Source organism: Amborella trichopoda, unplaced genomic scaffold (genome assembly GCF_054954075.1).
Source record: "Amborella trichopoda isolate Santa Cruz 75 unplaced genomic scaffold, AtrichopodaSantaCruz75HAP2 v2.0 scaffold_906, whole genome shotgun sequence".
Taxonomy (NCBI): Eukaryota; Viridiplantae; Streptophyta; class Magnoliopsida; order Amborellales; family Amborellaceae; genus Amborella; species Amborella trichopoda.
In genome coordinates, this window is record NW_028283106.1 from 25794 (window position 1) to 51607 (window position 25814).

The window sequence follows — 25814 nt, forward strand, 5'->3', positions numbered from 1 at the left end:
ATCGTCCAAAATCAACACTGGGTTCGGTATCATGCTATGTTACCGAGAAACGGATACGCGTGTCTATTTGTAAAATGGATGTGAATATAAAAAATGTGAACCCCATAAAAAGACATCTAGACACCACACGTGGTAGTGTCTTGTCAACATATATGCACATGTTCACATATATCCGTATTGAAATTTATATGTAGCATAACCGTATTTACATTTCGGACGAGCGCCGGTAAAGAAGTGAGTTAAAGAAAATAGAGTTCATCTAGCCACATGGAATACAAAAGTGCTTACAAGTAATATTGTGGAGTTAGTAGATTCAATGATACGAAGGAAATTAAACATAGTTTGTCAATGGGACACTAAGTAGAAAGGGAAAAATATTAAAGAAATAAATTGGTATAAACTTTGGTATATAGGAAAGGATAATAATAGAAATGGCTAGGCATAAAAATAGATAAAGATTTAAAAGATAAAATAATTAATGTCAAGAGACAAAGTGATAGGCTCCTATTAATTAAATTTGTATTAGGGTAAGAGATAATTAACTTAATTAGTACTTATACACCACAAGTAGGACTAGAGGATAGAATTAAGATATTTTTGGGAGGACATGGATAGACTAGTCTAAGACATACCAAATGGATAGGTGACCTTTTTAGGAGGGGACTTATATGTTCATGTTGGGAAGAATAGGAAATGATATACATGGGAGATATGGGTTGGTGAAAGAAATTCGATAGGTGAAACTATGCTAGATTTTGCTACCTAGCAATTGCAAACTCTTACTTTTAAAAGCGAGATGAACATTTAATAACCTACAAAAGTAGATCATATAAAAGCTAGTTAAACTTCGTCCTACTTAAGAAGGTAGATCGACTATCATGTAAAAATCGTAAGGTTATCCCAGGAGAGAGTTTGACCACGTAACATAGACTCGTGGTTATGGACGTTTACATAAAGAGATGGAAAAGAAGGGTTGAAATTATAGGTGTCCAAGAGCTGGATCGTGGAATTTAAAAACTAAAAAAAGTAGATTTATTTAAGGATAAATTAGTTAAAGAAGGAAAATAGAATGTTGAACATGAAGTAATGTTATGTACAATGAGAAGGCTACCTACATTAAGAAAGTAGCAAAATAAGTTTTAAGAAAAACTAGAGGAAAACGAAATTCTAATACGAAAACTTGATGGTGGAGTGATGAGGTTCAAAGGCCATCAGCAAAAAGTGACATCTTCAAATTTTGGTATAGAATGAAAAGGTGGCATCCTCAAATTTTGAGGTCTTAAAAATACCCCTAAATTAAATTTTACCCAAGGTTGTGAATAAGGAAACGATCCCACGGGAGCATAAATTCTTTTGATCAAATAATGCACATAGTGCATCCTCAATCCCTTTCCAAATGCACTGCAACTGCAATTATATACATAACTACATTCCCAAGCCCTTTCAAGGAGGCACGCACTACAAGTCTTTTGAGTCAGATGCACGCGCAAGGGGTGGGTAGGACACTTAAGTACATGACGAGCTAGTTTTTCTTTTTTTAATTATTTGTTTGATTAATGTTCTAAATTTTATGCTTTGTGGCTAAGTTGTATAATTCATTTATTTTTTCGGTTTTAAATGTGCAGTGAAACTTGAGGAGCAATGTTGGAGTATATTTGCTTCTCTGAGAGTCATTTGAAAATTTTCTGAAAATTTGAAATGTGGACTACTAGAGCTTACTTTGAGTACAATTGCACAACTTATGGCATTATAAACAATCAATGAAAATGGAAAAGATTGTTATTACATGTGAGTGAATCGGCGGCAATGAAAAATCAGTTTGCTTTATGGTTTTTGAGAACAAATTGATGAACAGATATTTCATATTTTTGGGCAAGTTATTGCTAACTCAAAATGATACATTCCCAACATATAATAATTAATATGCATTACGTTCTTTTGGAAAATTTGTCATCTCTAGAAATAGAAGTTCAATCACTTACCATTGCTTGTTCAATGCATGGGAATAGCAACATCTCAAAGCACTAGATTCGCCTTACTTTCAAAAAGATAAAAAGTAAGATAAGAAGAGAGAGTGTGTAAGATGTTATTTTTTTTGAAGTGAAGAAGAGTCTAGGTTAAGTGGGTCAAAGTTTTGACTTTGTCCTCCTCTATATCCTGGAACATGGCTCCCAAGGTATTTCCCCACATCCTATTCATTGGGATCAAAAGCATGAGATGGGCTTCAATATGTACCAGCTCTGGCGTTGACTACTTCTTTAGTCATGGTTGATGGTGCTAGTTTTCTTTCCTTGGCTCGTACCATGTCCATAAAGTAGTAATTCGCATCGACATAATAGGATTTTTCTATGGGAAGCCTCCTTTTTATCAGCATAGACCATATATTGTCTTTCCTCACGATAATATTTTGAAGCATTGATGCAAAGTAGATGGTATCACACCATTTTCATGAAGCTAAGGCTGCCCCTATAAGAAGTTGGAGGATATGTCAGCCTCAATGACATGGAATTAGGCACAAGTGCTCAAGTCCCCTACTTTGAGCCTCAGCCATATGTTATGCTCAACTCCCAATCCCATGTAGGTGAGCACTATCATAGGCAACAACTTGATAGCAGAACTACCATCCAACATAATTCTAGTCATGGGATGGGTGGGCAATATACAAATAATGGGCAGTTATGAAACTTGGACTCTAACTGTAGATCATCAACTAAGAAAATGATCTCCATTCAATTGGCAAGGAGAGCTGGGTCCACTTTGATCTACTAGACTTGAGCCTCATAGTCCTCAGGGCGAGTGAGAGCTTGAAAGAGTGCCATATGAATCTCCTTTGACAGCATTAGAACATCATAGACACGTAATATTATGGCAGCTTCTTGAGATGAGCAAGGACATCATACTTGACCTTGCCATCTTTGGGAGCACGCTTGATTGTTGTGCAAGATTTCCTCGGATGCTATGCTAGGTTGGCTGCTCGAGGGGTCATGCAAACTTGGTTGGACCAGCTGCATAGGCCGTTTGGGCACTATTGTCCTTATCCCTTATTTTAGATGAACCGGGCCGGCTTTGACAATTATGATACTGACAGTCATCCAGATCATCTTACCCCTTGTGCAACTCGTGTCGGCCTTCCATGCCACGGTCTTCTAAAGTTATTGTTCTGTCACTTGGATATTAGAATTGCTAATAGGTTTTGGTAATAGCATCATAAATTGGGCATCATAAGTGCGATCCTGGGGCATATTTGGTTGTTGCAAGTGCTTATGAGCACATCTCTAGTACAAGACTTGGGGAGAGAGCTTTTAAGGACATAAGTTAGAATAGACCAAATGGAAATGCTTTTAGAGTCATTACTTATCTCTGACTGAGAGGGGGAAGTATTAGGTCATTCCCCACATTGCACGAAGAAGGCGTGCTCTTAAGGTACTCATACATGTTAAAACGCATGGGAGTGTTTTTAAGGTCATCACATGTGTTAGATCGAGAGGCTGAATGGAAAGTTCTATAGAACAGCGGTGAGACCAACCTTGCTCTATGGGGCAGAATGTCGGGAAGAGATAAAACAATATACCCATAGAATGAGTGTAGCGGAGATATGGATGTTGAGATGGATGAGTGGCAAGATAATAAGGGATAGAATTCGAAATGAATCTATTCAAAAGAATTTAAGCGTGGCACCAATAGGTGATAAAATGAAAAAGAGTAGATTTAGGTAGGTTGGCCATGTGTGACACCGACCAAGTACAACACATGTTAGAAGGTGCAAGTTAGTTCAAGTGGAAGGACTGAAAATGGCAATGGGTAGGCCCAAAAAGACGTGGTTGGAAGTAATCTGAAAAGATATTGAGACTTTTGGCCTCCCTGAGGATATAGCCTTTAATAAAACATAATGGAAAACTACGATTCATGTAGCCGACCTCAATTAATTGAAAAAAAGCTAAAATAATGATGATGATGACCCATGTTAGATCGAGGGAAGGAAAGTTTTAAGTTTCTCCCCACGTTGAACTGAATAAAGGTGTTTTTTAAGGTCACACCCATTTTAGATTGAGAGGGGTCAAGTTTAAAGTTATTCTCCATGTTGGACCAAAAAGGAGCATTACATGAAGCATTATGGTAGAGGGAATGAAATGAGTAGTGTTTTTATGGTCATGACTCGTGCCCATGTTAGACCATGATGAGGAGCTTTTAAGGCCATCAAATATCTTGTATTGAGAAGGGATAATTTTAGGGTAACACCCATATCGGACCAAGAAGGTATCAGTTTTTGGTCGTTCCCCATAGGACCGACAGGGGAAAGTTTTAAGCCCTCCCCATATTGGACCAAGAGGGAGTGTCATTCCCTATATTGGATTGCATACACCCCTTTTAAATTTTGGCTAAAAAAAGTTCTCAGAGACCTATCATTCTGAGCCTTAGGGACAATACTAGCTTAGTGAGTTGTAGTATACCTATAAACGTAGTCCACAATCTATATGAAACCATCATGCCCAACTAAATCAGGTCAGAATACCATGTCAGTATAGAATCACCAGAAAACCCCATATTGCAAATCCAAAGATGTGTCCGAACTAGACCAGGTCACCACGGCTAGATTCAACAGGTTTCTCTTAATCACCAGGAGTTTGTCTAGGCCAGCAACATGCCTCTCGTTGCTAAGCCCAATGGGCCTAGCGACTCATATCACGTCACTTATCCCTTTCATACCCTAGAAATCTCCAAAATTTTCCAAAAGGTTCTAGAGGGTTGGATGGTCAGTTTGACCATTTTTGGATGAGGTTTGACTAGGATTTTGGCTGGGATTATCTGAGGAAATTAATTATTACGAAGCATAATCTGCAATAGCTATGGGAGATACCTACTTCCAAACCCTGTATAAACCCCCCAATCTCCCATAATAAATCACATAAAAATCATAAAAAAATCCCTTGAAACTCACAAAATATAAAACAATTTTATAAAATTCCTTAAAAATTAGACATCCAAAAGTCCTCGAAAATATTAGGAAAATCCCTAGGGAGTATGTGTATAATGCATTACACGTATAATGCATTACACGCACCCAATATTATAATCGTATAGGTAAATGAAAGGAAAGATTGATAATTGAGGATTGCCAACCAGCTGGTGTTGCTGACAAATATGTTATTCCTAACAAACTTTTTTAAATGGAATTTATTTGTGAATATATGAAGGGACGGAGGGAGCAAGTAATTCAATGTAATGGTATTACATTCTCTCATGAATTAACCATTACTTAAAATCAGTGTTCAAAAAATCGGCGACCCAATCCGAAATTGAGCGATTTGGATTGGGTATCAGTTGTACCGTTCCGGATCCAGTCATAAAACAAGATCCGACCATGTTTGCATAGTAAATCGCGGTAAGCATGACAGAGTATTGACCCATCACATTTTTTTTTAAAAAAAGGTAGAAGGACATTTTTCTAATTTCCTTTAAAAATGGGGCAATTGTGGTGTACATGTACTTCAGGTCTTACATGGCCATGTGTGCCTCTTGTTGCCGTCAATCATGTCCCCCCTAGGGCCACATGCCCTTATCAACCATAGGCACACTGCCTCATACTTCATCATACTTTTCAAGCACCCTTATTCTAATTTTTCGACGTGGGATATTTCGTCCCATTCGACATGCACAACGTCATTGGACTGCTGGAAGCACGGAGCATGTTAGCTTTTTTCCTCTCTCTCATATATCAATGCCTATTGTTAGACTTTTTTTTTTTACCTAGAAATAAATGATCTGATTATATTTTTTATTTTTATAACATAGTGGTCATTAACATAAATTTAAGAATATTAATTTAAAGAGATCCGGTTCATAATGAGGCCATTTGAAATCTCTCTTTCTCTCTCTCTCTCTCTCTCTCTCTCTCTCCTAAGAATCTCTTCCACTAAATTTATTCTAGAAATCTAAAAAATTAGATTTTTGAAAAATTAATTTTTTATTTTGAAAATTGGACGCATTCTAATAATTTCTACATTGATAACCAAATCTTGTTTTTTATTTATTAATTTATTTTCATTATAAATTACGTAATGTACTATTTTTTTTATAGTTGTCAATAATATATTTTAAATTAGATGATACTATAAGATATTTTGTATTTTTTATTATTTGTATAGTAAAATAATTATAAAATATAAACCAACAATTTCAATTTTAGAATATAATATTATAGTTAGTTAGGTTGTAAAAATTTTATATTATAGTTAGGTAGGTGATAATAATTTGCGTTTCTTGTTTGAATCATTGTTGGGTTTTCATTTTTATTCGTTTTTTCATTTTCATATTCTCTTGATGTTTATTGGGGGATCATTTCTCTTTTCTTTTCTGTTTTTTTCCTTCTTCTTTTTTCTGATATGGAGCTATAGTCATCGTGAGCTATTATTTTTACTAGGTAAAGGTTGTATTTTATGAATCGTATGCTTTATTGTAGTCCATGTGTGATTATATACGCCATTCATGATAATTTTATGATTCTTCTTTTATGTGATGTAAATTTAATGGTTAACATAAATTCATACAGAGAAAGAACATCTCAATATTTGCATATTGATGAATAAATAAATAAAAGTTAATAATGTAGTACCCCTATTTTTTATTATATTCTTAAAAAACAACATTAATAATGATTTTTAATAATTTTTTGGATTTTTTTTAATGCCGAATCGGACCGATTCGACTGATCTCTGATCGAAACCGCCGATTCACCGATCTTAATGGGTTTTTGGGATGCCCGATCCGAGGCACCGATTTTCAGAAGAAGAGAATATTGAAGAATCACCAAAATTTGGGTGGTACTTCAAACAAATCAACAAATTTTAGAAGAACCCATTAAAAAGAAAATTTTGAAGAATTCTTGCGCTAAATCAGGCTGTTATGCTTGATTCACTCAGTATGTTAATTTAACATTTTTTGTCAAATCACGGCCAAATATCTAACCAGCGACTGGTTTTTCTAGAATTCATGTGAGTTAAATAACACTTTGATGGGATTTGGATCAAGTTTCAAAGAAAATTGAGCATTCTGACTCTCGAATTTTTTTTTTCTCATTTTGCCCCATGGGATGTCAACAATCAAAGGGGCCATTTACTCCAGTATAACTGAACTTGGAAACTAGCAAAAGAATGTGAATCCCCTGGTTTGAATTTCTGACATCAAAGGCTGCATTATAGTTCCAGCTCCATATCTGAAACAGAAGTTTGCAGGTTTGATCCTAGAAATACACACACACTTCACCAAAGAAAGCATCTCCCACATCCAAAGTAGCTATTTCAACTAGACACATTTTTTTGAGACTAAATATAATTAACAAGGCATTCTAAATCATTTTTTTTTGTGCTCAAAATTATACTCAAGAATTCATATAAAATATTTATGTGATATAGTAATGGGATATAAGAACGATTACAGATCATTTAGAATGTCAATAATGTACTGTTTCTCAGTTATTTGATCATGAATGCTTATTTTATGTAATCTGTTGCTTGTCTCATTTTTTATATCATAATAATATAATTATAGAAATATCAGTTTATCAATTTCTGTAATCAATTATGGATCGTAGAGGTACACCTGACCACTTATTTTAAATATGTAAACTGATTTTCCTTTATATTAATTTTCCATTGTTTCAGGTATTGAGAATATAGCAAACTGAAATGCTAAATTATATCCTTGCATATTTCTTGGAATATTTTGCAGTGATCAGCTTCTCCTATAAATAGTTCTCATAATTCTAAAGGAGGCTCTGTCTATGATAATAGAATCTATCCATTGCAGCAACAGAATCCGGATGGCTCATATTGTAGGTGCACCGCATGACAGCGGGAGCAATTTGGAAGTATATCTAAGTAGATTTCCGTAGTATCAAAATCTGTGTTAGAAGTTTAGTTGAGGATTAATGTATTATCTTTTATAGCATGTTATTTGTTTTGTTTGTTGTGTGTTCCACTTATGGCTCTCATTTGCGCAAGCATGTTCTTTATTTTGTTTGTTGTGCTCTTACTCGTATTGCATGACGATATTCTCTTGATCGTTGGTGTGCTTTTGTATGTTGTTGCTTCCCTATAGTTGCCATTATTATTCCTTACAAAAAAAAATTTATTGATTAATAAAAAATTATTAAAAAATAATGTAGTTAATGTTCAAATAGCTATTGTGAGAGACGGATAAAATTATTATAATACTGATGGATTGTGCCGTGAATATATATATATATATATATATATATATATATATATATATATATATATATATATATATATATATATATAGGAAAACACTATACAGTGCCTATAGGCAAAAATAAATAATGATTTCGCCTACCTTCATTACCGTCCAAAGTTCATCGTGCGGTCACAATTGTCCAGTAGTGTTTCATTTTTTCATTTTTTTTGCAAATCAGAATGATTTGAAATTTGGAGCGTGTATTCATCAAAAATTGGGGAATCTTCGAAAAATATAAAAAAAATATTTTACATAAAAAAATTAATCAAAATACCCCTGAAATGTTTTGGGGGTATTTTGATCAATTGATTTTTTGTGGATAATTTTTTTTATATTTTTATTACATGCACCTCAGTAAGATGAACGTAATATCCAAATTTCAAGTCATTTCGATTTGTAAATAAAAAATAAAAAATAAAATACGATTGGACAATTGTGACCGCGCGAAGAAATTTGAATGGTGATGATGATAGGTGAAATCACTATTCATTTTTGCCTTAGGAAGGCTTTTCTATATATATATATATATATATATGGCCGTCCAAGATGCTAGCTGTGAGTTCTTACTTTACTGGAATGCTTTTTGTTTTGGAGTTTGTATTTACTTTGGATTTCTGTTATTCTATTTCTTGTGATTGCATTGATACATTGATAGTACTGGTTAATGCTTACAGTTCCTTGGCAGGCAAAATACTGAAATGCGTGTTTCTAAATGGGAATGAGTGACAAATTTGGGTTTTCTGACGATACTGTTCATTTTTATTTCTCTCTCTTTCTTTTTTTAATGAATTTCATTGCTTCATTTTGCGAATTTATGAGCTTGTCTGAAGCTAATCTGCAAGTATGACATTTTTAATACCACCAAACGTATATACAGGAGCAAATGGCATTAAGTTTCTTATGGACACCATGGGCGTGTTGTTTACGTGTCAACGTATATATTTATAATCAAGTATGCAATGAGCTGGATAGCTTGTACATGTGCATTCTGACAAACTGTAAAAATTTTCATGTACTAGAAAATTTAGTTTTTGCATGACATTGTTAAAACTGTAGATTTGTTATGATAATTGCAATTAAAGCAGTTATTGAGTTCTCAATACCTCTGAAGGAAAGTTTTATATATTGTGATAGATCATTTGATTGGATTAGTTTGTTTAATGTGTTCTCAATGTCACTAACAGAAAGTTTTCTATGTTGTACTAGATTTTTGTTCGGTTTGTTCGTATAAACGTTTCAATCTATTGTATATACATGATTGAGGTGATTGTTCTAGTTAGGAGTTTGTAGTTGTAATTGTGGGTAGTGACGTAAAATAAGAAGATTAAGTCAAATAAGCCACTGAACCTCGTCATGTACTTGTTTTCTCATTTTAGGAATGCACTGTGTAGGTTTTGACTTGTATACCATTTGGATTGGCAGATGTCGACCCATTTACCTCTAATTAATAGAACCGGTACTAAGTGAGTTTAATTTCTGTACTATTTGCTTTTGCTTTATAGCTTTCCTTTTGATTCTTGTTTATTCCTGCAGGTTTTGAGCAAAATGTGCCTGAATTAATTTGCCGCAAAAAGATATGCTCACAGAATTTTGTTAATGTGGTGAATACATTTGTTGTTTTGCTCTAATTTATAAGGCATAGGACATATTGGCTTAATGAATGTATTTAACATGATTAACCATGCAGGTTGAGTAATATTTTCCCTAGACATTTGCCACAGAATTTTGTTTATGTGTTAAACACATTTATGTTTTTGTTGTATATTTAGGGTACATAACATATTGTCTTAATGAATGTGTTGAACACGATCAACCATGGAATTATTGTTTCACGTTGTATGTTATGCCAAATTATTATCGATGACATGTTTTGCTTCTTTCCTTCTCTCTCTCCGCATACAAGCTTATGCTCACATTTTGTGTGTGTGTGGGTTTGGATGCATATTTTGTGATTAGACTCAATTTGGGATCATTGTACATAATTAATTTCTATGTATTTTATAGTGCCAAGTGAACCCGCTGCGATAGTTATTGATGGAAAGTCAATTGCAAAGCAAATTAGAAATGAACTTGCAGTTGAAGTATCTAGGATGAAAGATGCACTTGGCATAGTTCCAGGGTTGGCTGTCATTTTAGTTGGTTCAAGACCCGATTGTCAAACTTATGTTCGAAATAAGAAGAAAGCTTGTGAAGCTGCGGGCATTACATCTCAAGAGGTTCATTTACCTGAAGATTCTTCAGAAGCAGAAGTTCTCCCTGCTGTATCACGTTTCAATGTTGATCCTACAGTTCATGGCATTCTTATTCAACTTCCCCTTCCAAAGGTATGTCTCCACATTAGGTTATCTAGTTATGAGTTCATCACTACAAATTCCCTTTTGTAACCTTTGCTTTTAAACTCAGCTTGGGCTCAGATCTTGGTCCCTAGCCTGGCTGAGGTACTCAGGTGAGTTCTAGTTGCTCGCCTGAGTCTGTGCGAGTGGACCAAATAGCCAAAAAACCCAAAAAAGGAAAAATTCCTTAAATTGGTAAAGAAAGGTAAACAGAACAACAGAAAAAGTACAATAAAAGACGAGAATATTTTTTTTCAAAAGGTCAAAAAATAAAAAAAGTGGTTAAAGATCATTTTCTCAGAAAAATGAGAAAAATAAAAAACCATTAAAAATCATAAAACCATAAAAAAGTATATATAGAATAATTATAAGTCAAGTAGAACTGATTCAATGATTATAGTAATACTATAGGCCCTTTTTTTGTAATCTCATTGTGTATTTTGTATAACTTTGGACAGATCGATACGATCATTTTGTATAGGGTCGGTTGACCCATTTTTTACGAAGAGTCCTACCATGGAGGGACTCTCGGTTCAAACACTCCATGTAAAATATTTATAGCAATACAATTAACTTTATCAAAAAAAAAAAATTGATTATATCAATGATAAACCCATTTTACTGATTTATATATCACTTATATATACCCCTCAGTTGGGGAGTTTCGGGCTTGAGACGCCTCCCTGCTGAGCCCTGTAACTTGGGTGAGTCCGAGTTGGACTCCCTGAGTTTGAAAACACTGGTTGTAACCATTTGCAGAACATGATCTAGACCATTGTTTTTTATCTATGATACACAAGTGTCATTTAAGTTTTTATGTCTTACATATGAATTGCAACTTGGTATATTTGAAATGAGTAATTACCAATAAAATGGAAAACTTAAAATTTTAGAAATGTAAAAAGTAAATTTAAAAAAATCCACTGTGGATCTAAATGTTGATGTCTGATTATTTAATTTGAATATCTAACCATTCACTTCAAAGTTCTTAACTATGTTGACTTTTTGAGTTCTTCCGTATGTGATGATGAATTTTTTGGTTCTTTCATACGACGTAACTGCCACGGTTACAATTTAAGCATCGATATTCTCATTTGTTCTCATTTGATGTATTATTCTAGCTAGAATGCTAAAAGAAAAAAAGTTTATTTCTCCCCAGAATACACACGTATAGAAATGAAGATTGTTATTTTCATTTCACTTTATTTAGTAATCTAGACCTGTTGAGCTTTTTGGTATGGTCTTATGCACAACAATTACTCTCAATCAATTGGATAAATAATTTTTTAAAATTTTAAATATGCATACATGTGCATATGTGAACGGAATGCGCAATACTGTTTTTTTGGACATTACAAAATTTTTAGTTCTTTTAGGTGGATTAACTTGTCATATAAGAGTTTTTCACACATTGTATGTCCTAGAATTGTTCAATAGGACATCTTTACCCATATCCTTGTCTGATTATTGGCCTGAATTATTGGACAGTGGATACGAATCTTGGAAACCTGTCCCTGTTAGCCTTGAACTTGTGGTTGGAACATTTTATCAATGCAATCATTAAGTTAGTAAGATACCAATACAAGGATCACATAATAAGGGCAGTTGTTTGTGTTTTCTAGGAGCTATATACGATAAGAATGAGATGACACATAATAGAAATTGAGATCTGAAAAGGAGGGAAGAAGACGGTTATGATTAGGAGTTTTTCTTGAGAAGTGAAAGAAGAGGTTTCCAGCTTCTGTACTCCCTAACCTTGAAATACTTGACCAATGCACCTTGTTTGGTTCTAATATGCTTGCACACCTGCCACATCAGACATCAAAACAGAACTGAGTGGTACTACCATCTCCCAGATGCCCCTATAAACACAATGGACCTCAATATCCTTGAAATGTATCACAATCCAGTTCCAGCCCCCCAAACTCCGCCATTAATGCTCCTACTCTATTTGCCTCCAATCACTATAGACCGCAGTCTACTCAGTTCCCCTCCAAAGTGTTATTACTACTTATTACCACTTGCCTGAAAGGATCCTGTTTTGCTAATTCAAGTCTCTTAACAACCGAGAGTCTCCTCAAGTTGTGCTTGGAAACCTCACATCCAAATTAATGAAACTGCCACTATTTATGATTACTTTGCTTAGGAATTCCTTTGAGTCATCTATTTGTCTCTGGCTTTTTATTGTAAACCGGGATAAGTGAAGGGAAAGATGGCTAATTGAGGATTGCCAACCAGCTAATTTTGCTGAAACATAAGTTATTCCTAACAAAGGTTTTAGGTGGAATTTATTTGTGCATGGATGGGGAGGGAGAGGGAGCGAGCGAGGGAGGGAGCAAACAATTCAATGTAATGGTATTACATCCTCTCATGAGTTAGCCATTTCTTAAAATTCATCTAAACTTCAAATGCTGCAAACTTTGGGTGGTACTTCAAAGTTCAAACAGATCACCAAATTTTGGAGGAACCGATTAGAAAAAAAATCAGAAGAATTCTTTCTCTAAATCAGGCCGGTGTGCTTGATTCAAAATTTTGTTGTCAAATCATGGCCAAGTCTCCGACCAGCTACTGGTTTTGCTAGAATTTAGCAGAGTTCAATGTAATACTTGGATGGAATTTGGATCAATTTCCAAGAAAATTGAGCATTCTGACCCCTGAATTTTTTCTGCTTTTTTTGCCCCATGGGTCTCAGCAATCAAGGGCCCATTTACTCCAGTATAACTAAATTTGGAAACTAACAAGAATGTGAATCCTCTGTTTCTGACATCAAAGGCTCCATTATGGGGTTCCAGCTCCATATCTGAACCTGAAGTCTGTGGGTTTGATTCCAGCTTAAACACACACACACTCTCACTCTCACTCTCTCTTCACCAAACCAAATATCTCCTACACCCAAAGAAAGCTATGTCACTGAATAGTTTCTTGGAATCGACCTGTATTCTTAGTAATCCATCAGATGCATTGCATAAACTCGTAAGTGTCAAAAATCTAGTAATCAAATGGTGCTAGCTTCACAAAACTCAGTTTCTTTCACCAAAATTTCAGCTGGTTGCTGATAAGGAACACGCCCCTCTTCAATACAATTGCACAAAGATTAGCTGCATCAAAGACCCGATCCAATCGATTAAAGTCTTTAACCAAGATGTTGTATGAGCTTTACTAGGACTTGTTTGTCTAACATGAGTTTCATCACACTCATTTGCACCATCATCTATCCTCCCCTTGGTACAAAGGACCTTAATCACAGTGTTATAAGTCATCCTCTTTGGAGGATGCCCGTTTTCGATAATTGCTCTTGGAATTGACAAAGCTTTCTCCATCAATCTCTCCTCTTGTAGAGAGAATGAGTCATTAGACAATGAGGAGATGGTACATACCCCAATTCCCCAGTTCTCCTAAAACCTCTCTACGTCTACTTCAGAGATTTCTTTACACAAAGAAAGCCTACAAAGACCTTGAGCAAGCTTAGTCAAAGGTTCTTTCACATGGTTCGAACTCAATTCTCGACATTTGATCGTAAATTTGTAGACCCATTTTGATTGCATTCCATTTCAACAAACCATGAAGTAAATTTGCATGGCTAATGAAATCAGCATAAATTTTCCTATCAATCATCTCCTGTAAAGGCTAGACCCCTCGAAAGCCCTTCCTTCTTTACTGCAACCATTGAGCAGAGTATTATAACAAATTGGGGTTCGCTTCATACCTAAATTAATGGCTTCCTCAAGCAATTGCCTTGCTTCAGCTGATAGCCCCACTTTATAAAGACCATCTATGGCACCTGTATATGTATAAAATTTCTGGTTTTTCACATGAATTTTGATTAATTTCATTGAGCAATTCAACAGCTTCCTCAACTCTACCAACTGAACAGAGTCCAACAGCCAATTTATTGGAAATGTATGTTTTGGGTTCAAACCTCTCTCTCATGGTTCGAGAGAGGCTCATGGCCTTTTGAATTTGGGAGCATTGAGAAAGCAGAGGAGCATTGTAGAGTGAGGAGAGAGAAGAGGATGGCATTGTAGGAGGAGAGCTCGCTCTTGGAGAGAACGCTAAGCGTTAGGGTTTTGAGCTGGGGAAGAGCGAACGAAAATAAAAAGATGAAGCGCTGCTCTCCCTCGGGTAGGGTGGAGGACTGCACTTCATGTTTTGTGTGAGATGGTCTCCTCATGCCTCAAACATCGGCCTAACCAAATTTGGAACTTGGACAGTAAGTTGGAACTTCAGTTGTCTGACAACTGAAGTTCCAGATGACAAACATGCCCTAAGGAATTTATCTAAATTTAATACATATGATCTGATGATACTAAGATGAAATTATGCTCATGCTTGCACGCACACGCATGCTTAAATTCATTGAGTATTATACTGTTATAACTTTGTCAAGATTTTCCAAGAATCTTGGACTCCAAACGGCTAGTCATTTTACTTGAAATATTCAGACGTTTCAGCTTCTACCATTTGCCATGGGAAAAGTGGCGATTTCTTAAAGCGTGGAGACTTGCCGGTCCCATATGGATCAATGTTGGCATAATCAATGCCCCCTTAGTAGTTGCAAATGCACCTCCATCTTATGCGACTTAACAACAGTAATCTAATTCTCATTTTGTGATTGGATTTGTGGTAGTCTGCTTTCCATGTCTTCTCTTTTCTTATGAGTTCTCAGTTTCTTTCCTGGTACAAACTGTTCTTTGACTCTTCCGACCCATGGGTTTTGAGTAGATGTGTCCATTTGATGGCATACTATTTGTTCCTTCATGATAGCACGTACAGCTAGCCAGGAAATATCTTTCTATCTGAAAATACGACAGTACATCATTATTGGCCTCTTTGTGATTTTTTATGGTGTATTTTCAATTTGAAATTCCTATTCATTTAATTTGTGAATATCTTGTGCAGCTTTAGATTGGGCTTCTTTTAATTACCAGTATTGCTACTTCTATGGTTTGGTGACAGCATATGAACGAAGAGAAAGTTGTGAATGCCGTTAGCATTGAAAAAGATGTAGATGGCTTTAATGAGTTGAACATGGGGCGGCTTGCCATGCAAGGCAGGGCACCATTATTTGTTCCATGCACCCCCAAAGGTTGCATAGAGTTGCTGACTCGGTCCGGCATTAAGATTGAAGGTAAACGAGCAGTACTTGTTGGCTGAAGCAATATTGTTGGAACCCCTGCTGCCCTTCTGTTACAGGTAGAAAACTAAAACTTTTTCACTGTAGATTCAGAATCAAAAAACAAGAAAAAACAAAAACTTTTTCACTGTAGATTCCCAATAGCATTTCCCCCCCCCCCCCCCCCCACCCACCAAAAGAAAAAAAGACCACTTTAAAAAATAAGACTCTCTCTCTATAAAGAAATGTTCTATTTAATTTGCGACTTCCTTGAAGTTCTTTAACTCATTAATATTTGTTAATTTATGCTAATGGCATTTAATGTAGTCAACATATATAAGATCTTCCCTTTCCCTTATCTGTTGGATCTTTTTTCTTAATTGGTAACTGAATTTCATTCATCCACTGAGACACTCAGAACATCTATACGGATCATTAAAAAATATGGTAATGATAAAGACACCAACAAACCCAAGATTTTCATTTTGGTGATTGAGTTGGGTTCTAGTGACCCCCACTTATACCTTCATAAATCATAACAAAGAATTTGTAACTTTTTATTTTCTTCTGTTTACTAGTGGGACTTATATTATCTGATGCTGCGTTTGCAGAGGCATAGTGCAACTGTGAGCATTGTGCACTCCAGGACCAAGAATCCAGCAGAAATCACAAGGGAGGCAGATATTGTCATCGCGACTGTTGGAGTTGCAAACTTAGTGAGGGGCAACTGGATAAAGCCTGGTGCTGCAGTGATTGATGTTGGGATTAAAGCTGTGGATGTGCGTATTTTAGCTATATTTGCAGAACTTTTATTTTCTGTTTAATATACACATACCGAAAGAGATGCCACGCTCTAATCCCAAAGTGATAAATGTTACCACTTTTTTCTCTTAAAATCTTGCGAGGTTTTCCAAAAATTTGTTCTCCCTAAGACCAATATTTTTTCTGATTTTTTCTTAGAAGTTGCATCATTTAAATAACATTTATGCTTAAACATAACCACGCCCTTTTGATAAAAATAAAATGTTTACATTTATGAAAAATGTAGGTCATTAGAAGTATCAGGAAAATAAAAGTATGAAACTTAAATATCAAAATATTCTAGAGAATGTTATATCAAAGTTATTAAGAGTTAAAAGCTTGAGGTTTCTGTGATGCTGGTGAGGGAAAATGACTTCTGTCCCCTCCCCGAAATTTCCGTCCTATTAGCCCTTTGGAATCACCAAAATCCCTTGTTCCCTTTCAAGTTGAAAACTTTGGGACCATTAGCCCCCTATTTATGTTTTTTTTTTGTTTGTTTAACAAATTTGATCACAAAGTGCTAAACCTATACATTGGTCATCCGTTTTTTTTTTGGTGACTTGATATAAAAATGTTATTGATGGTGATGATGATGATGATGATAATAGTAATAATAATAATAATAATAATAATAATAATAATAATTATTATTATTATTATTATTATTATTATTATTATTATTATTATTATTATTATTATTATTATTATTATTATTATTATTATTATTATTATAATTAACAATAATTATAATAATAACAATAATAACAACAATAATATATTAATTGTAAAATAATTCATCTCTTATAGGTATTTTGAGAAATTTCTTTAATTAAGTGAATAAATAAATAATAATAATCCATTAACAATAGTAATAAAGATATTGACTAATCATTTTCAAAGTTCAAAAGACATTGATGCAATTGTAAAATAGGTCACAATATTAAAAAAAATCATTTTCTTTGTGTCTAAATTTATAGAGTGGGTCTTTGGAAGTAAGATTGGTCTTAGACGAGAAAAGAAAGGAAGTTGACTAATGGAAGGGTTTGGTATTTTGTAAAATAAAAATATCAAATTTATAAAAAAAACAAAGAAAAACATAATTAGGGGGCTAACGGTCCCAAAATTTAAAACTTGAGGGGTTAATAAGGATGGAAATTTTAGGGAGGGGGGTCGAGGTCATTTTCCCAAAAAAAAAAGAACAGACATTTTATGTTCTTCTTCTCATATGTTAGTAAGAACACACATTTTATGCTCTTTTCCTCACATGTTAGCATTTCATATTATTATGTTTTCTGTTATTGTTATCATTTTCTTACTTCGATATGCTAATTCATGTTATAAAGAATATGGAGAAAATCCCAAAATTTGAAAATCTCTTGAGAAACAACATTGTAGAGAGAGATTCTCGATTCCATTATTTTTTACTTTTGAGTGTTAATTTGCATGGTGTGAGTAGTGTTTATCACATTGTCCGTTCTTCGTATGAAGACATGAATCGATTAGCATGGTTTGTTTTTGTGTCGAATTTCAAATCCATCACCCCTTTCATGCAATGTCTTTTCACTAAACTAAAGCCAAGGGACTCAGATTGCCCATTTCTCTATTCATGAATCATGACTAATTGCTTGGTTTCATTCTACAGGATCCAACCAGTCAACGAGGATATCGGCTGCTGGGTGATGTATATTATGAAGAGGCATGCAAGATTGCTTCAGCTATAGCTCCAGTTCCTGGAGGAGTGGGCCCGATGACCATTGCTATGCTTCTATCAAATACCCTTTGACTCTGCAAAAAGTTTGCACAACTTCCATTAAAGTGTGATGGGTCTGCACGTAAAGTTTTCCGCGCTCTTGAGTGTATTGTAACATCGGTTTGCCTATTTAATGTTTGTTATACATCGATACTGTTTTAAGTGTTCAGAAATTCAGTTGAGAAATATATGAAAATGGTGATCTGAAAATTTTGTTGCGAATTAATTTGAAATGAAAGCAAAGTAATAGACATCAGCATGCTCTTACAAAACACGCACGAATTGAAAAGCAGTTTGGGATGTGCATTAAATGAATTTGCACAAACACAAATGGAGCTAGTTGGGGCACCTCTGTGCATGAGATGGAAGAAGTTAACGTATATACTTGAGAAGATTATTGCAACCTCGTCATTTGTATGGGTTTTCTCAGGAGCGTGAGGGAAATAAACACGTTTTAGAACGTTAACTTAGATGGTAAAGCAGGCAAAGAGCAGGTGCCCCTGGTTAGATGGTAAAGCAGGCAAAGAGCAGGTGCCCCTGGTTTACATACATCCAATACTTCTTCTTTTTTTGGTGGGTTTTGGGGGGGTGGGGATGGTTAGCGAAGGGGTAGGTTCGAACTTGGGATGGAGTGTTGCAAATGCCTTAACCAATGGAGTTCACCTTAGGAACATCTCTAATGTCGATCCACTATAATTGTGGAGAAGAAACCAAATGCCGGCCAGACCTCTCATCAGTTTAGTAATGTGCAACAAAACTAGAAATGTGCCCGTATGCACCCAGCAGCCCGAAACCAAATAGGGGCTAGGAGCCCAAACCAAATAGGGGCTCAGTCTAGTCTATTTTGGCCCAAAGTAAACCTTCGAAACCTTCTTCCCTTATAGAATAACTTTGAATGCCCCTTAATCTCTGGGACCCCCCAACCTAAAAAGAAAAAAAAAAAAGGGGAAAAAAATAAATTCAACTACATGAAATGGGCCTTTGATAATTTTCAAAAGATTTTTATGCTCATGCAAGAGCTCCCACGGGTAAAACTCAAACCAGTAGAATTTGTAAGCCCTGAAATTTTGGGATTGCAGCTTCTTCAACCTAACAGCCAACCCTTAAAAAAAATAAAAAATAAAAATCAACTATATTCTCTATGTGCTTAGAAGGTCATTTCAGTATGACCACGTGACAAAAGGTCAAAAGATTAAATCTCTAACAAAAAGATTTCAATAAGGCCTTTAAAACTATAAATTACATGGGCCAGACGTTTAGTAGGTGGACCCAGTTCCTTAAATTGAAAATTTCGTATCGTTAAATTCCTTATAACAAGCTCAAATTTTTTTATTCATTTTGACAACTCAAATATAAGGCACTTGTTGTCACCTTGGTTGAAGGCTGAAAACAACTTACGTGCGGATGAGAAAAAGATAGATGAATATATAAATCGGACTAGGTGAACCAGACTTCTAGAAATCCTGTTCAAATTGGAGAATTGTCAATCTAGATCGGTGATTGATCAGCAATCAGACCAAATCTCTGGTGTTAGAATTGTTCCTCAAAAATTAAAAAATATAACGTGTGGAACTAGGTGACCAGGTTGGTCTAGATCATTCAGTACCTTGACAGACTTGCCAAGTCCTTGACAAGACTGGACGCGTCCATCCGAGTCAGACCGATTTGCGATTTCGACAAAAAACCGGGTTGGTAGGGGCCAATTTCCCATCCGTTCCAATCCGGACAATGCTTTAACTTCAAAGTATAAAATACTTAAGAACCGTAATAGTACCAAAGGGATATGTTTAGCCTAGAATAAAATTGATTTGAATTCAATGAGCCTTTTCAGCACCCAATATCTTTATTGAATGCTCAATTCAGGCAAAAATACAGATCCCCAAATACAGATCCTTATGTGGTGTTGATTCCATCTTTCGAGATAAAAGTCCAATAAGTTAAAATGACGTCTTTGAAACCTCCAAAGCAGAATTTGAGAGATGTGATATTATTTTAAGGAACTGGTTGCACCTTCTAGATCTCTTGCCCATGGAATTTATAGTCCTGAAAAGCTTTATTGAAATCTTTTTGTTAGCGATTATTGACCTTTCTTGATGTGGCCATACTGAAATGACTTCCATAGGCAAAGCTAATCCTAAACTCCATCGAAGGCCCCAGTTGCTACAATCTCTTGGATTTTTCCTTGATATGCTATTTACTCACCGTATCCTCAACATAAATGCCTTCGAATTTGACGTCTTAAAACCCTGATCCGTGGGGTGGATCATCCATCCCACGCCTGTTGGATTGCCAATTGTTGATCTGGATCAATCTGAATTGGTACAAATTGGCAATTTAAAAAATAAAATTATAATGGCGGTTTTTTTTTTTTTTGGAGGGGGGGTGGGTCCGGGGTGGCAGCGGACTAGGCTAGTACCAATAGCTTCTCAAAACCAGTTTGGTAGGGGTGGCAATGGCCCCGATCAGACCTGGGACCTGATGAGTAAACCCGACCTCGAATCCGGGTATGGGTCTACTTTTTGTACCCGATGGGTTGGGTTTGGGTCCAAAACTTGGACTTGAACACTATTCAGGTTTGGATCCGGGTCTAGCTGGACCCGACCTGTATCCGTAAACTGTTGGACATAAAATACTATACTTTAAGCCCTATTCGTTTTGGTGTATTAAGGATCGTATACCATAAGAACTCGTAATCATCTTTAGCATTTAAACGACAAATCAAACGGTTTAGGTACAAAACATGGACCCGAATATATTTGAGATCCGGGTTCAATTGTATCCGACCCATTGTCACCCATACAGTTTGGTCCCGACTGATTTCTCGTTTGGATTGGTGATTATTTTTACCAAGATCACTGGGTTTTGAAACATTACTTCGAAATAAAATCAATTATCTTTCAAACAATAAGGTCATGGGAGGTAGAATTGAGTAGTTGGGGATGTCTCATTAACTGAACTCAAAATCCAAAATACGCGTTCCAAGTTGTTAGATTTTACATCTGACAACTAAAAATAATTGTGACCTTGTACTAAAAATAAATAGTCTCATGTTATACCATCCAAATTTCATTCTATCTTTATTTTATAATCATTTTCTCAGTCTCTTCCTCTTTGTGGGTGGGTTAGCTACAAATTGATCCTAAGACCATAGGACAACAAACAATAGAGAGATGATTAATGTTTTAGTAATAATAAATAGTGGAAAAAAATGACTTTATGAAGCATGGGGATTTAACCCCAATAATAATAATAATAATAACAATAATAATAACAATAATAATAAACAAATAAATAAAGAAAAATAAAACAAACTTTGAAAGACAAACAAATCTTTTTGTCTATTTTATTTTAGATGCGATCGTGTTCTTGTAGAGTTATTGATCTAATGCAGCCATTGAAATCGTAATGGTCTTGGCATCAATTTTAAGGTTATCCAAGCTTTCTTTTGAAGAAATGGAATATGTACACTCTCATGTTTGAAAATACGAAAAATGACATTTCTCCCTGCTCACGTACGCGAGAGAGAGAGAGTGGGCTCTTCGTAAGATTATTGTTTTGGGTTCGATGCTTTGAAGTTTTTTTTTTTTTTTTTTTTTTATTTTTGAAAAATGTTTATATAGTATCCAAGTTCTAAACAATCAAACTAGAGCCCTCCTTAAAAAAAATTCATTAGAAGAGGTTGTTTTAATGCCCCAAATATCCTCAAATTGATCATCTTGACCTCAAAGACGCATGGATATGAAAAAAACAAAAAAATGGATTTCAAGCTTTGAAAAGAGCACATCTTGCACCACATTTTTAGCCATCAATTTTCAACATTTTCAAGTTTTCATAGATCTCCCCGATCTACATTATTTTTTAAGCTTTAAATTTTATAATTAAATGAAAATATATTTTAAAGCTATTACAAAGATTTCTAGTAATGAAACCACATTTCGCGACACTATTTGAAGGTGGGTCTACTTTGATTGTTTAGAGCCTCGGTTCTATACAAACCGCACTCTTTTTATTAGGATGAATCCCTAGGGATATCGGCCCTACCCATTTTTTAAGAACTTAGGAAATATTACATGAACAATCCTTAAACAACCTTTGCCAAAAGGGACACTAGCAACATCAAATACAATTGAAATCGTTACAAACTCTAGGGGCTGAGCACGCCACACCGTTGCTTCATTCATACATACTGCTGCTTTGGCCAAAGTATCGACAACCAAATTGGCTTTTGAAGCATATATGGCATATCTTCATGTCCACATTCACCACTTGGGCAAGAATAAGCTTTCATCTTGTAGGAGTAGAGATAATTACATTCATTTCAAACTTAAGATAACTCCCATTTTGGTCACATTGTTTAGTTTAAATGTTATTTTTTTTATTGGGTTCACTCTATTTTGATTGATGCAATATGGACGCACCACATTTCATGTCAATAGCATTTTAAAATATAAAAATAAAAAACTTCAATATATCATAGCCGCCCAACGACCTAAACTCAAATTGGGCCATGTGAGATACGAAAGTAGGAGTACCTCATAGGTATGTAGAGCGTGGTTAGCATAAGGTTGCAATCTTAAACAATCAAAGTAAGGTACATCTAATTACCCAAAAAAAAAAAGAAGATATACTTCCAAACTTTGTTATGAGATGTAATTTTGGTGTCGAAAATTCTTAGGTTGTACGACAATTTATTTTTATCTCTAATTATAAATCTTTAAACTTCAAAAGTAGTTCAAATTAAGGATATCTATAATTGCATGAAAATCTTGAAAATGGACGGTCCAGATAATGTGCTGCAAGATGTAGTATATTTTGGACTTTAAATATCTTGATTTCTCTATAACTATATCTCTTGATGTCAAGATGATCAATTATATATTTTTTCAACATTAAAACAACTTTTTTTGAAGGATTTTAAAGGTGCACCTTAACTATGCATTATGCATTTTAAAGTGTCAACCTTATATATATAAATAAGATACACCTTTAAATTTTGCTTGGAGATATAGTTCCGGTATCGAAAACATTACAATGACTTGAAAATCTATTTTCATCCCTAGTAATAAACTCTAAAAGTTAAGAAATGGTACATAACAAGCACTTAAAAATCTTGAAAAAGATGGTCTAGATAACTTGCTGCAAAATTTACTACTATAGGACTTGAAATTATTTTTTTCTTCATATCCTTACATATCAAGGTTGAGATGATCATTTAGAGGGTTTTTCAATGTTAAAATAATCTTTTCTAGAGTATTTTTTAGACACCCTTTACATCAATAGTATATGGTTGACACGTGATCTTATGGATGATTGAGAGTGCGATTTATAATTTGTTACAATATTTTCTTTCGTTTTATAAATTAGATTGGGCTGAAATTTTGAGTGTGTACTTAAAATCATGACCTAAGTAAACATTATGCTAATGTGAGAGTATATTGTGTATTTACTCCCTCATGTAAAACCTATCCTAAAATTAATTTCAGGAATCCAAATTTCAGGGATGTAACCTTTTTAGCCCATAAATTAACTTCAATAAAAAAATTTCCTGATTGCAACCTCTATACACTTGATTAAATAATGTCTTGAGGTTGAATAGAGACCATCCAGTTTTAGAAAGTAAGATCTAAGTGTTCAAAAGGTCAGATTTCAAATTTTTTTTTTCTTTTTGAAAATAATCATCTAATGATTTTTAGGTGGTTTCCAAAATTTCAGATTGAAAAAAATCTCCCAATTAGGTCTTCTAACTTAGGGATGCTTCCAAAAGAGCACATTTATGTGCTCAAACACAAATATTATTTTTATTTATACTAAATTGTTTTTAATAATTATTTATCTACTCTCATGCAACACACGTGCCCATAATCATTAAAAAGCTTGAAGGGAGAGTTCTCAAGAGAGTAGATATGAATCATCTTACTGATGTAGCAGACATTGTGCCCACACAATATATTGGTAGGTCGAAGGTCTCCACTCTAGAAAATGAGGCCTCATCTGATAAATTCGACTTAGATAGTGCTTTTAATACAGTGACTCGGTCATATTTGCTAAAAATCGAAGAGTTAACGAACACTGAGGAAAAACGTAGAGTGGATCTCGCGATATTTCACTTCCACCATTTATCTGTTTAATCAACCTAGCATCATAATGTTTCTTAATGGCATCTAGAGAAATCAAGGGGCCCTTTTCCCCTTTGCCCTTTCTCATTGTAGAATCCATGAGCACTATATCAAAGTCAGTGAACCTGAAAGGCCCGTTTACTGGATGGATGCGAGATAAAGGAAGGATGACTAATGGTGTCACACTTGCAATATGCTGTAGAAACTTTATTCTTCTGTTGAACTTTTAAGAGTCGGGCCAACAACTTTAGCTTTTCTCAGATTCTTTGAGCTAGTTCGAGGAATAAATGGAAACATAGGGAAAAGAAAACTTATAGAGTGGTTTGTTGATAACCATGTGAATAACCTATGGTGGAGAGGTTGAGTATTCCAAATATGGACTTGTTATGCATGAATGCAGAGGAAATGGTAGACCATCTTCTATATTGCATTTTTTGTACTCTCTACATATCAAACACTATATACTGGACTTATTTTTATTTTAAATACAGTGGGTGATATAGAATTCGATCGTGCGTGATCCCCACTGTTCCAAAAGGCGGGTATGTCCTATGTGGGACTATGATCACAACAACACTGTGGGCACTGTGGTTAGAGAGAAATGGGTGGCATTTTAAGAGACAGTGAGTTATTGAGCAAAGGTTCGAAAGGAACTTTAGGGTTATAGAAATTCGATCTTCATCACTCACCTCAAAGATGATTCAAATATAGAGTTAAATCCTACCCAAGGTTGAAGAGGTCAGATTGATGGGAGGTCATACCCTAAAAGGGCCTTAAAGTTTATTCCAATCTAGCAGGTTAGATCCTTATGCTCAGTTATATTGGGTTTTTCCAAAACTCGGCTAGCCTAACATGTCGAGTATCAGCAAATCGTAATTTGCTTAATATAGTCCACACAATGACTACAATCCTATTGAGTTTATGTTTCACTATATAAAAAATTTATACAGGCTCTCATAAGGCCTTTAATAGCCATTTAAACCCAACATAGAGACCATCTAATTTTTTAGATGGTGAATCTAAGTGTTGAAAAACTCAGTTTTGAAAACTTTTTTTTAAAATAATCATCTAGTAATTCTCAAGTGATATTTAAAATTTCTGACTTGAAAAATTCTCGTGTGTAGGTCTTCAAAACGAGGGAGTAGAAGTAGATTATACTGAGTAGAAGTAGATTATACTTTCAAGCGAGCATAGCATTGTGGTACCTTGATAAATAATTGTGAAACTAGTTTAAAGGTTTCCTATTGCGCAAGAGTGCTCCACTGGGCAAAACTTATGCTTAGAATGTCCATTGGATCCCAAATATTGGGGATTCGATCTCTATTATTCGGCGACCCTAACAGAAAAACAAAACACACCAGAACTATCTAATTTTTTAAGGGAATGGTCCCATGTTCAAGAACTCAATCTAAATTTTGTCTTCAAAACAATCATCTACCGATATTGAG

The 25814-nt window shown here is 34.9% G+C and overlaps 1 pseudogene; it reads left to right on the plus strand.

Moving 5' to 3' along the window:
- The first annotated feature begins 9298 nt into the window (after window positions 1–9298).
- LOC148778892 (bifunctional protein FolD 4, chloroplastic-like) lies at window positions 9299–18472 on the plus strand (annotated as a pseudogene).
- Window positions 18473–25814: the final 7342 nt, after the last annotated feature.